This window comes from Ursus maritimus, unplaced genomic scaffold, assembly GCF_017311325.1.
Source record: "Ursus maritimus isolate PB19 unplaced genomic scaffold, ASM1731132v1 scaffold_2, whole genome shotgun sequence".
Taxonomy (NCBI): Eukaryota; Metazoa; Chordata; class Mammalia; order Carnivora; family Ursidae; genus Ursus; species Ursus maritimus.
In genome coordinates, this window is record NW_024424452.1 from 31615408 (window position 1) to 31628129 (window position 12722).

Sequence of the window (12722 nt, forward strand, 5' to 3'; positions counted from 1 at the left end):
TTAATGTGGCCACTTGAAAATTTTAAGTTGCATGTGCAGGGGCACCTGGGCGGCTCAGTCGGTTAAGCATCTGACTTCGGCTCAGGTCATGACCTCAGGGTCCTGGAATCCCAGGGACCTCCACACTCAGGGCGTCTGCTTGTCCCTCTGCCCCCCCCCCAGCTCGTTCTCTCTCTCCCTCTCTCAAATAAATATATAAAATCTTCGAAAAAATATAAATACATTGCACACGCAGGGTACGTCTGCGGCTGGTGCTGTCATTCTGCTGGATGGTGCCGCTGCTGCTCTCTGAAACAGCAGCAGAGTCCCCAAGTTGGAGTCCACGGGGACGGGAAAGGAAAGAGACAATTAGGAAATGTCTTCGGACGTCCCCTTCCTAGTCCCACTCCGCCCTTCAGCCAAAGCATCTCAGATGTGCACGATACCTTCAAGATTACCAAGCTTGGGAGTCTGCAAACGGCAGCCCAGAGCCCTGTAAAGGACATGTTTTTTTATAAAGTGACTCCCTGTGTGACTATGAGTGACCCTGGGAGCCAAGCACCCCAGGTCGAGCAGGAAACAGGTCTGTTTGAAAGGAAAAGCACACCATCCACCCTGAGTACCATATTAGCTTCCCGTGGCCGCAGCAGCAAATGACCATCGACTGGGCAGCTTCAAACAACAGAAGAAACTTATTCGCTCACAGTTCTGGAGAGGAGACATCCCAAATCCAGGTGTCGGCAGGGCTGGTTCCCTCTGAGGCTTCTCTCTTAGCGCCTGGTGGCCGCTTCGAGCTTTGGCCCTTCCTCGGCCTGAGTGTTGATGTCCCAGTCCCATCTCCGTCTCCATCATCGCACGGTGGTCTCTTTGTATCCCCTCCTCTCTGTGTCTTCTCCCCTCTCAAATCCACCATTCATTGGATTTGGGGCCAGGACCAACCAGATAATCCAGAATGATCTCATCGCAAGATCCTTAATCTAATTACACCTGCAGAGCTCCTTTCTCCAAACAAGGTCCCATTCACTTGTTCTGGGGAGGAACATAGCTTTCTGGGGGGGCTGCCGATCCAGGCATTGCAGGCACCCCACACGGTCCCCCCAGGTGGGAATTGCTTTCAGTCCGCATGAGGAATAGTGGCCAGTGGTCACGAAGCGCTTACCGCATGCCAGGCCCCGTGCAAAGTCATGTCCCCTCGTTAGCTCATTCATCCCGTTCAGTTGGCCCCTGCTCGGCACTTGAAAGTGGGGCTGTCATTTCCCCGGGGCCTTAAGTGCCTGCGCCAAAAGACACGTGAATTAATAATGGTGCGGTCTGCAAGGGGATGGGAGCAAGCGCCCTCCCTCCTCGCCATCTGTCCTCCTTTGATCCATAACGTAATCACTTTAAAGGATGTAAGGTAAGAACCCCGCTTCAAAAGAGGCATCCCTTTTATCTTCTCCAAGGCTCTCACTCAGCTGGGGACAGTTTCAGAAATGAACTGTGGTTTGTTTCTTTAAAGTTCCTGTAATTACGCAAGGTGTGGTGTTTGCCCGTGGGGCGGTGGGGGGTGGAATAAACCTTTTCCAAAGGTGCAGATTTTCAACAATACAAGGCGCCAAGTAGAAATAATAGTAGCAAAATAATAATAACGGCAACAAGACAGGCAGGTGGGCCCCTCCGTGCCACGTCCTTCTGCAGCCTGGGGCTAAGGGAGACACAGCCGGAGCCCTTGGGGGAGGGGAAGGCGGGGGAGCGGAGGAACATTTATCAGGAATGGGGACCAGCAGCGTGCACCTGCGGCCTGCACAGAGGACACCTTGACAATGATCTGAGGCCCACAGCCTGGGAGAAGGGGTTTGCAGGTGAGAGGCCTCAGGGAGAGCCGCCCACACCAATCTGACGCCGCCTGGAACTGAGAACACTCCTTGCGAACAGCCCTAGGACACAAAGGAGCAAATGCATGTGTGGACCCTCCGAGTTGTCAGTCTGGGCTCTTTGCATGGGTCACCTCGGTGAACCCTTGCAGCAACCCCAGGGGTCCGGTGCTATCTTTCACGGCGTTTTCCAGCCCGCCCCACAGTCTCCGCGGACAGACCATTTGGGGCAGGCTGCCAAAGTTCCCCCCCGATGTGTGGTCACCACAAAGAAAAATATTGAAAGTTCCGGTCCTCGAGATTTTCCTTCCCAATGCACATTTCTGGTGCTACAGAAAATATTTTGACATCTGCTCATAGCCAGTTCTAACAAGTACCTTTTCTCTTCCTCATGCTATACGAAATGTGAAAATTAAACAGAAGGAGCAGCCCTTGCAGGGAGGACTGGAAGGACAGGACAGTCACAGCACAACTCGCGGCCCAGGCTGCAGTCACTGTGCTGGGTGACCTCAGACAATCAACAGTGCCTCTCTCTGCCTCAGTTTCCCCACCTGGTGTAAGGGGGGGGCGATAATCTGACTGTCGTGGTAATTAAATAACTCAATGTAACAAAGCAGGATTCAAGAAATTTTTTCTGTGCAGAACCAACTCTGCCACTAGAGGGAAAGCAGCTGCAGAAAATATGTAAATGAATGGGCGTGTCTGTGTGCCAATAAAACTTTGTTTACAAAAGCAAACCATGGGCCAGGATTTGGCTTATGGAACTGCAGTTTGCTGACAACGGGCCTGGCTTCAAAACCCAGCTGTGCCTCTTAGAAGCTGTGTGACTTGAGGCAAGTTACTTAACCTCTCTGATCCTCAGCCTTCTCATCTGTAAACTGGTGTGAATAAGAGAACCTACCACTTAGGGCTATAGGAAAGACCTGTAAGATACTGCTTGCAATCCCCTTAGCACAGAGCCTGGCACATGGAAAAGACTCAGCAAACACCCGCCCCTCCTATTACTAATACAAATCACTCCCTCTCCTGAAGTCTTTGGGCGTGGTCAGCCCTGACTCCCACAGCCCACGGTCCATCACTCATGGGACTGCATGGGAAGCCTGCTTGTTTCTCCCCCACCCTCTACCGGAGCAACTTGAGTCTACAATGGCTCAGCCCGGCACACAGTAGGTGCTCAATAAACACCACTAGAATAAATGACTACATGGACCTCATTCCTAAGCCTCAAGTTAAACCAAACCCAAATTTGGATTTTGCTTCCCAAATAAACCTGGAAAAAGCCAGGCAGAAGTGAATAAATACTCATTGGTCGGTCTGCCTTGGACTCCTAAAAAACCAGAGTCAGAGGTGGAAAATGGGGGCAAGGGAGACACAAAGGTATGCTTAGCGCCACTGAGCAGGTTCAAGGCAAAGGAAGGAGTAGAATTCAGTTTATTCCCAGGTTCCTTGCTTAGTCACTGTATCCCTCTCCTTTCTCCCTCACTCAGCCAGCCCAGAGACGCGTGTCCCCTGAGGTGGGATTTCACTGATGCTGGTGGGCTAGACAGGTGAGCCGGATGTAAGGTCTTCTGCTTGACCGTCCCAGCCCATGCTGAATTCCTCCAGGTTAGTCCACCGCCCTGCCCAGTCATGGCTTGAACATAGGTTCACTCACGAAGGTGGGATCCATGGAACCAGGGCCGGGATGCTCACAGAACGGTAGCACAGGAGTGGGGCGGGGAAATGAGAGGCTCTGACTCTGCAAAGGGGTCTGTGAAAGGATCCCAGCTTATTACAGATGCCCCCTTCTCGATTTATCCTCAGGCTCTGGAACCACCTGTCCACCACTCTAAGAATAAAGATGAATAACGAGATCATTAAAGCTATATATATGATGTGACAGCTCTTGGCAGACAAGGTCTGGTTTAAGCTTCACAACGAGGAGGTAATGGAGCCCCCTCCAAATTTTAACAAGACACATAGCTTTGGAGCTCAGATATGAGATGAGATTTCCCAGCCTCCCTTGCAACTAGGTGTGACCATGTGACTAACTCTGGCCAATGGGAACTAAACAGAGATGATGAGTTCCCATGTCACCTCCTTAAAAGGAATTGCTAGTCCCCATTCCATAGGTGTACTGCTGGTGAGCCCACTTGGCCATGCCGGTATTAGCAGAGTAACAAACTAGAAGGAATCTGGGTCCCTGAATGACTTCTTGGAGATACCAGCCTTGAAGCACTCACCTTGACTCTTGTGTGAGAGACAAAATAGACTTCTATATATTTAAAACCACTGCATTTGGGGGCCTTTTTGTTACAGCCTTGTACCCTAACTAGTACACCCTTAGGACCCTCTTGAGCGTGTCTATTCAGCAGATGAGGAAGTGGGTCTCAAAGTGGTTAAGTTACTTGACCAAGAGCATTCAGATGAGATGCAGCCAATCAGGGACTGAACAAAGCTGCGTTTGACCCCAAGGTCTGTGTCCTTTTCCTAAGTCACAATGCCTCTCAATCGTAAGGCTCATGCTGCATGCACTTCTTCAATGCACAAAGTCCTTTCACGTACAAGGACATGGTTTCTGAGCACTGCTCTAGCCTGGTAAAGGACATTACTCCCTTCATTTTACAGATGAGGAAACTGAGTTTCACCAGGATTAAGATGGTGCCCAAGCTTACCCAGGTGGTAAGAGGCAATTCTGGGATCTGAATGGAGTCATCTAGCTTTAAAGGCAGATCTTTAACTCTCTACAGCTGCCCGGCTGTTTCAGTATTGCCAAGAACCCCTCGAGAAAGGTTCCCAGTGCCTGTTGCTGAGGTCAAGATGCTTCCACAAAATCACAGATGGCCAGCTGTCTCCACTGGGTTCCCCAGGAGCAGACCCTGAGACAAGGTGTTCATGTCAGGGTTCTCCAGAGAAAAGAACCAGTAGGATATGTGTATTTTTAAGGGACTGGCCCATACAATTATGGAGACTGAGAAGTCCCTGTGTCTGCCATGTCCAAGCTAGAGACCCAGGAAAGCCAGGAGTGTACTTGGATGATCTCAGAGTCAGATAGCTGAGGGTGGAGATTCCACTCCAGGTCTGAAAGCTTAAGGTCCAGGAACACCAAGGCCAAGCGAGCAATGGTGCTGCTCAGCAGTAAGGCAATTACTTTCTTCGCCATTTTGTTCTATGCGGGCCCTTAATGGAGTGCATGATGCCCACCCAACACGGAGGAGGGCCATCTGCTTTTCTCAGTCTACCAAGTCAAATGCTAATCTCATCGGGGCACCCCCCTCACAGGCACACCGAGAAATCATGTTTTTCCAGCCATCTGGTGGCCCAGTCAAGTTGACACATAACATGAACTATCACACGGGTTTTCTAGTGCAAGTAGTTTATCTGGGAGGGATTGCAGGTGTATGGAGAGGAAAGTCAGACAGGGAGGGAGAGACAGACAACCAAGTACGCATTATCCAGAAGGATGCCCTGTATACAAAGCAGAGCTCAATACCACTGGTTACTGTGGGCAGACAGTGCTGAACACCCCTCCGTTTCCCATCGAAGAGGCAGTATTTCCCACTTGATGAGGGAACAGAAGGCAAGCTGAGGACAAAACAGAAACTGACACCCCACAACCCCCCACCCCGTGGGGTGTATGTGACATTCCTCAGGCACTCCTGGCTGCCCTAAAGGACAAAGAAATAGTTAACCTATAGATACCACAATCCTGCAAGACTTAAGTCTCCCTCAGTTTACAAATGTCTTAGCAGTTTACAAGAACAAGCATTTCTATCACTAACCTAGTTTCCAGAAGGGAATGTAAATACAACTAAATGTCTTATAGCCTGCAGACCATAGACAGATACTTCTAGGAATCCAGGAAGTTCCCAACCATCTTCGTGTTAATGCCTTCCTAGAGGGGTAAACAACCTTAACCTGACAACGGCAAGGCCTCCGGTATCCTGTGAGTCTTCTTTAACATATGGAAGTATTTTCTCAACCTCCCTTTTTCCTTACCTCCCCCAACCCCATGGTATATAATCAGTCACCCCTCACAACCCGGGGAGGCAGCTCTTTCTGCCCACGGGTCCTGTCCCCGTGCTTTAATAAACCCCCATTTTGCACCAAAGACGTCTCAAGAATTCTTTCTTGGTCATCGGCTCTGGACTCCACCCCACTGAACCTCACCTGTATTCCGCAACCTCATCACCACCCACTCCCAGCCCTTGTTGGTAAGGGGCTGCTTTCAGGGGTAACAACTCCCTAACACTTCCAGCCTTCCCACGCACGTGCAGATTGTGTCATTGCCCCAAGGGCCCTCAGAGTACAAGCAAGGGAAGATGGAGGCATGTAGAGATGGACGCTGAAAGGCAAGTAAGGCACCAATACCTTCTGCCCTCTAAGCACTTGGAGGACACTGAGTGGGCAACTGGTCTACCTCTTTATAGCACAGAAGAGGATAAGGAGGCCTCATTCTGGATTCATCACTGATTCGGGCAGCTTTGATTTCAAAACCATATTGGCTTGATTTTAAGATACCATTGCCTGTAAGATACACAGTATTTTAACAGCTTTCCAGACTTAAAAAAAAAATCTACATTAAATACACACAAAAGGCATTTTAATTTCAGATCTCTTAAAAGGTTTAAAAGAAAGCGTCTCAAACTCTAGACAATACGGCTTTGTCCTGCTGTCCCCATAAGAACACTTGCACCCTTCCGACCCTCTGTCCCACTCTGGGCTCAGAAAATAGAGGTATTTTGTTTGAAAGTCTGTTCTGCCTCTGAAGTTCTATGATTTTCTATTTCCTTGCCACATCTTTGTCATGGCAACACAATGCACATTTGCATTTCAAAAACCTCCCCTGCCTACTCCACACCTTAAAACCAGAATCACAATCCCACCCTCCCTTCCCCCCAACATTTATAAACAGGGAACTTCAGCCCCTTTGTGTCCAGGTTCCCACCTTTCAGCGGCAAAAAGAGACACACGCAGTTCCTTGTTCCTTGTGTCAGTATCTTTCAAATGCACATTTATTAATTAGATGCAGTAGGGGCTGGCTAATTTTGTTACAAGGTGGAAGGAGGAGAGCTAACATTTATTAATTGACTGTGGCTCTTAGACAGTATCTAATGGCTTTAGATGTATCATTTCATGCAAGTTCCACAGCCCTTCCACCCACAAAAGAAACTAAATCTCAGCTCGGTTAATATCACCTGCCCAAGGTCGGGGTAAATGGCAAGTTGCAAATCCCAGACAATGCTGGTAAAATTGCCTCCCGCCACAACTAGCATCTTGTCAGGGCTTTCTGCAACAGACAAAAACAGAAACAGACAGAGGAGAGAGCGGAAGGAGGAGATAAGGGAAAGAGACAGGAAAAAAAAAAAAAAAGAATTCCATCCCCAAAAGGGGACGTCATGTGGTCTGACATTCCTCCTGATGTCAGAGGGTATGCGCACTCTGCTTCCCAATTTCTAGAGGTAGAGATTGGATCACCCAGCAAAAAAAGGGAGAAACTTTCCTTTTCCTTTCCCTACCCATTTCTTCCCCAATTAAATATTCTCCAGCCCACATCGGCCAAACTCCCTGGTTTCGAGATTTGTTTTGTTATCTGTTCTCTGGTTCATTCAATGGAGCATGTTGTTTTTTATTAGCATTGTCCTCTGTCTGTCACTCTAGAAAAGTTTTAGAGAATAATAAATCTGGTCTCTTTAGAATCCCACATGAAGCTCTCACACTCTGTTTTCCCACTTTGGGATAATAAAATCGGTCGCTATACATTAAACCGCGTTAGCCCGGCGGTCAGGCAAACATGGCCCGTGTAGGGCCAACTAAGCAGGCTCCAGGCTGCCCCACGCCCTGCCATCCGTGAGTTTCCACCACTAAAGAATTAATAATGCCACCATTAAAGATTCATTCTTTTGGCTATTCAAAGTCATCTGTAAAAATCTAATGATCCTGGGAGAAGTGACAGATACCTCAGATCCAGTGGTTCTTAATATTTTTACGGTTTGAGAATGGGGGTGAGACAGAGGCTATGGGCCTTCCTCCTAGAACAATGCAGACAGACGCAAAGTCCTACACCATGTGTGGACCCCGGGGAGAGCCCCTGCTTAAATCTGCTATCAGCTGATTCCTCAGAAAGCGGGTTGGGAGGAAGGGTTATCTCATGGTGGCAAGAGCCAAGGCCCTGCAGAGAAGGATGATGGTAAGCCCAAGGAGAGAGCAGGGAGGTAGGAGGGAACCAGAGCTTAAGGGGCAAGGAGGGAAAAGGATGCGAAGACAATTTGTTGAACAATAATCATGGGGCGAGGAGGAAGTAGTTACCAGAATCTGGAGACAAGGACAGGTGTGAGCAGAGGGCTATCTGGACAGGAGCTGTGGCCTTTGGTCAAGAGATGCAGTGGCCCTGATTGGCCTTTCAACAAGGAAACAAAGAGGATAAATTTCTTAATCTCACTGACCCCTCCTCCTGTTATTGATCCCATTTTACAGATGAGCAAGATGAGACTCCGAGAGATGAAGTCACCTACTCAAGGCCACACAGCTGGGAAATGGAAGAACCAACACTGGAACCCAATTCCCTTCTCCCAAAGGCCATGGCCTTGGCCCTTGACTAGCTCCCAGGCAAGCCCAAAGGAGGCTGGGATGCACGTGTCCCCAGGAACCTGGATAACTCTAGTTGGTGGTGATTCGGCTAAGGCCAGGTTGCACAGTTTAGCTACCAAACTGCCCTGCTACCAAAGGGACTGCAGGAGAACCGGGTCTTGCAAGTGGAATCTACCAACGGGGTGATATGCATTTGGCTCCAACGGGTGTCATTATCATCAGTCGTTAAGCAGAGCTGGTCCCTGGCAAGTCTGTCCCAGGAGCATATTAGAGGCTGCTGAGTCTTCACCGATTCTGTCAATCTCCTAGGACTGCAGGGAGGGAATAAAGCCCACCCAGGACTCTCTCACCCTTTGTTTTTTTTTTTTTAAGATTTTATTTATTTGACAGAGAGAGACACAGTGAGAGAGGGAACACAAGCAGGGGGAGTGGGAGAGGGAGAAGCAGGCTTCCCGCTGAGCAGGGAGCCCGATGGGGGGGCTTGATCCCAGGACCCTGGGATCATGACCTGAGCCGAAGGCAGACCCTTAACGACTGAGCCACCCAGGTGCCCCGAGAGGTTTCTTTTTTCAAAATTTAGTGTTGCTACAAGAGCATGTCACTATAAACGTGGATGGGATCGGTGGAGAGTGTAAAGGAGGAGAGTAACCCTCCTCCCTCGCCCCAACACCAAGCCGTCAGCAGGGGAGGTAGCCTGGGGCCTGCTGTCTCCTTGGGGGACAGCGGAGCCGGTGGGGCACCAGGAATGAGGGAGACAGAGCATGACATCTCTCCCAAGAGCCCCGAGGTCACTCCAGTCCCAAGGGCTGAGGACATGGCAGTTAAGGCATCAAGGCCCTTTGCTTTTATTAGAAATTGCGAGCAGTCTGCCCATGGGTGACCGGGGCACCCTCTGATCAGAGCAGGGACTATGCAGGGGCTGCTCCCCAAACCCAGTGGGGCCTCCTTTATGCCTTCCAGTCTGAGGCTGGTGGGCGAGGGGCCCTCTCTAGCCCCCCCACCCTGGGAGAGATGGCAGGAGGATGGCTCATTCTCTTTTCTGTAAAACACTCCAGCCATCTCACTGGGGAGGGCAAGAGCAATGGGAAGAAATCCGAGATTCCGCCCAAACGTCCATGTGGGCATGGGACAGGAGAGCGCACGCCGGGGCACCATGCCTGGCGAGCAACTAATGCTCCATAAATATTGTCATTACTGCTCCTGTTTTTTGTTTTTTTTTAAGATTTTATTTATTTATTCGACAGAGAGACAGATAGCCAGAGAGAGAGGGAACACAAGCAGGGGGAGTGGGAGAGGGAGAAGCAGGCTCATAGCGGAGGAGCCTGATGTGGGGCTTGATCCCATAACGCCGGGATCACGCCCTGAGCCAAAGGCAGACGCTTAACCGCTGTGCCACCCAGGTGCCCCATTACTGCTGTTACACTAAAGAGGACAACTGCCCAGAGCAGGCCAGGCTAGGAGGCCGCAGAAGACGGAAAGTTACTAACAATAAGCTAGAGATAACCAGCCATTTCTGCTTCTGTAAACAGGCTTCCTGCCACAGGCTCCCTGCACTACTGTTCCCACCTAAAGCAGCCCCCACTCCCCCAGTTCAAACCCACCTACCAGCAGTGGGCATAGCCCTTGGAGCCTGACTGCCTGCAGGCCCCTATAAAGGCCCTGTAACCCCGTTGCCCGGGGCCCACAAGTTGGAGCACGAGCTCATCTGGGTCCACCGGCATAAAATAAATCTGAGTCCTCCTACTTCTCCGAGTGTCGCTTGGTCTCTCGCCGGTCTGATTCTTATTTTTCCGCAACAGTACCACTGTTATGGGCATATTACCGTCATCACTACTGGGATCACTGTGCTACACACAGACTAGACAAGACGATTCTTCTGAAGCACTTAGCACGTAAGAGAAGCTCAGGAGATAATATCTACGTTTATAATTATGATTACTCCACACAGACAGTAACGAAACAACCAACATTTTGGAAAAGGTGTCCAAGGAACCAAAATATGTAGAAAAAGTTACAGAGCCAAAGTTTTCACTGCCTACAGGCCCAGCCTAGCTCGTGCTAGCAAAACAAACAAAACAAAACCAAAATCAGACACCGAAATCCCTGCCAGTGAGATTTGCTAACCGAACCAGAGATCCCTGCGGCCCACATATCCATCCAGTTAATCCTACCGTCTACCAAGGAGCACACTCTCCGCAGGCAAGGGATCCAAACACTCATTCATGCGTGTGTTTATTCGTGCAGGAAGGACTTGTATGTATTTATCTATTTATTTATGTATTTATGTATTTATTTATTTATTTATTTATTTTTAATCAGGTGGATTTTTTTTTTTAAAGATCTTATTTATTTATTTGACAGAGATAGAGACAGCCAGCGAGAGAGGGAACACAAGCAGGGGGAGTGGGAGAGGAAGAAGCAGGCTCCCAGCGGAGAAGCCTGATGTGGGGCTCGATCCCAGGACGCTGGGATCATGCCCTGAGCCAAAGGCAGACGCTTAATGACTGAGCCACCCAGGCGCCCCAGGAAGGACTTTAACGTGGCCTGAGATGCGACCCAGCACCTTTCTTTACAAGCGATGCTACCCTGGAGAAGTCCCACCCTGTCTTGGACTCAGGGTCTTCTCCTGGGTAAGTTGAGTGGGACCCTTCCTCCCTTGTGGAATCCTCTACTTGCTTGTTCATCCTCTTGATGCTCTGGCCTCCGGGATCTTGTGGACCCAATAAACCAGAGGAGGCTGCCTGTGCAGGGAGAGCTCACTTCTCCTGATAGCAAAAGATATGCCCTGGAGAAGGCCTTGCCTATGCAAACCCCAGCCGGCCCTGAGCCTCTCCACCTGCCACCTGGAAGCACAGGCCCTCTCACCAAGCTGAACTGGTTGGTCTCCCAGGGCTGCTCTAACAACAGTACCTCCACGCGGTAGCTTAAAACAGCAGAAACTTGCTCTCCCACAGTGCTGGAGACCAGAAGTCCAAACTCAAGGTGCCTACAAATGCTCATAAGGGACACTCCAGCTAATGGTCACATATTTGCCAGGCGCCAGCCCTGTGCTCAGACCCTTGCACGCATTCCTATCTGCCTGATGGTGTAGAGTGTGGGCACTGAGACTGCCTGCTCCAAATCCCACCTGTTATTTATAGGTTGTTGGACTGTAGGCCAGTTATGTAACCTCTCTGGGCCTCCGTTTCCCCATTTCTAAATGGAGATATGAAAGAGCAAGAGTGATGTCACCAGGTTTATATTCTAGAGATGGCCCCAACAATATTTCTCCCCCTTGCATACTCTCCTGCAGTGAGAATCTCCATTGAGATGTGGAGTCTACCTGTGCCCTCCTCGATCGGGGTGGGGCCTGTGATGCCCTGCCCCATAGAACCTGGCAGAAGTGACCATGGACCAGAGATAAAGCCTTTCACTGGCCTGGCAGCTTGCAAATCCACTGCCATGCCAGAAACGCAGCTACGTGGAGACCTCTTTGGAGGAGGAGGGGCACAGAACGGCCCCCAAAGTTGTCCAGAGATTAATCCCCAGACCCTGTGAATATGTTACCCATCTGGATGTGATAAGTTATGGACCTCCAGCTCAGATTATCCTGACCATCCAGGTGGGCCCCGTCTATCACGTGAGCCCTTAAAGCAGAGAACTTTCTCTGGCTAGAAGCACAGACATGCAGCAGAAAGAGAAGTCGGGGAGATTCAGAGCATGAAAAGGACTCGCCGTTGCTGGAGGGGCCACGTGGAGGGGAGCGTGGGCATCCTCCGGGAGCCAAAGCCAGGCCCCAGGTGGAAACAAGGACCCAACCTACGTTACTGAATTCAGCCAGCGACCCGCATGCACTTGATGTGGATTCACTTTCAGAGGCTCCAAAAGGAACAGCCCATCCACACCCTGATTTTTGGCCTTGTGAGACTGTCAATGAAGGACTCCCTGAGCCAGGCTTACCCGAACTTCTGGCCTCTAGAACTGCGACTTGATAAAGGGCTATTATTGAAGCTGATACATCTGTGCTGATTTGTCACAGGAACACACCCCCATGCTGTGACAGGGTCACAGGGAGACGTCCGGGACGCTGAGAGCCCATGGAGAGAGAGGCCAGGAGCACCACGGTGCCACGGTGCAAAGAATCACCTGGGACATCCAGCCCAGCCTGCCCCATGGGAGCCAGAGCTGGTTCCAGCCCGGCTGCTCCTGACCCCACATCTGCATGGCAGACCCCAAGCCAGGAGCGCCCACTGAGCCCAGACAGCCCACAGATGTGGGACGGACAAGGAGCACGCCACTAAGTCCTGCAGAAATAGAAACCCAGACAGTCTTGTTAGGAGG

General features: G+C 50.3%; 1 long non-coding RNA gene across 1 annotated transcript in view; it reads right to left on the reverse strand.

Annotated features, from left to right (window-relative positions):
- Positions 1–255: 255 nt before the first annotated feature.
- The window catches only part of LOC103668588, a 36859-nt gene continuing 24392 nt past the window's right edge, over positions 256–12722 (reverse strand). Inside the window, exons 2-4 of the long non-coding RNA XR_570096.2 lie at positions 684–1253; positions 426–472; positions 256–281 (exon numbers count right to left, since the gene is read on the reverse strand). This is a non-coding gene — a long non-coding RNA (uncharacterized LOC103668588). The remainder of the gene's footprint in view (positions 282–425; positions 473–683; positions 1254–12722) is intronic.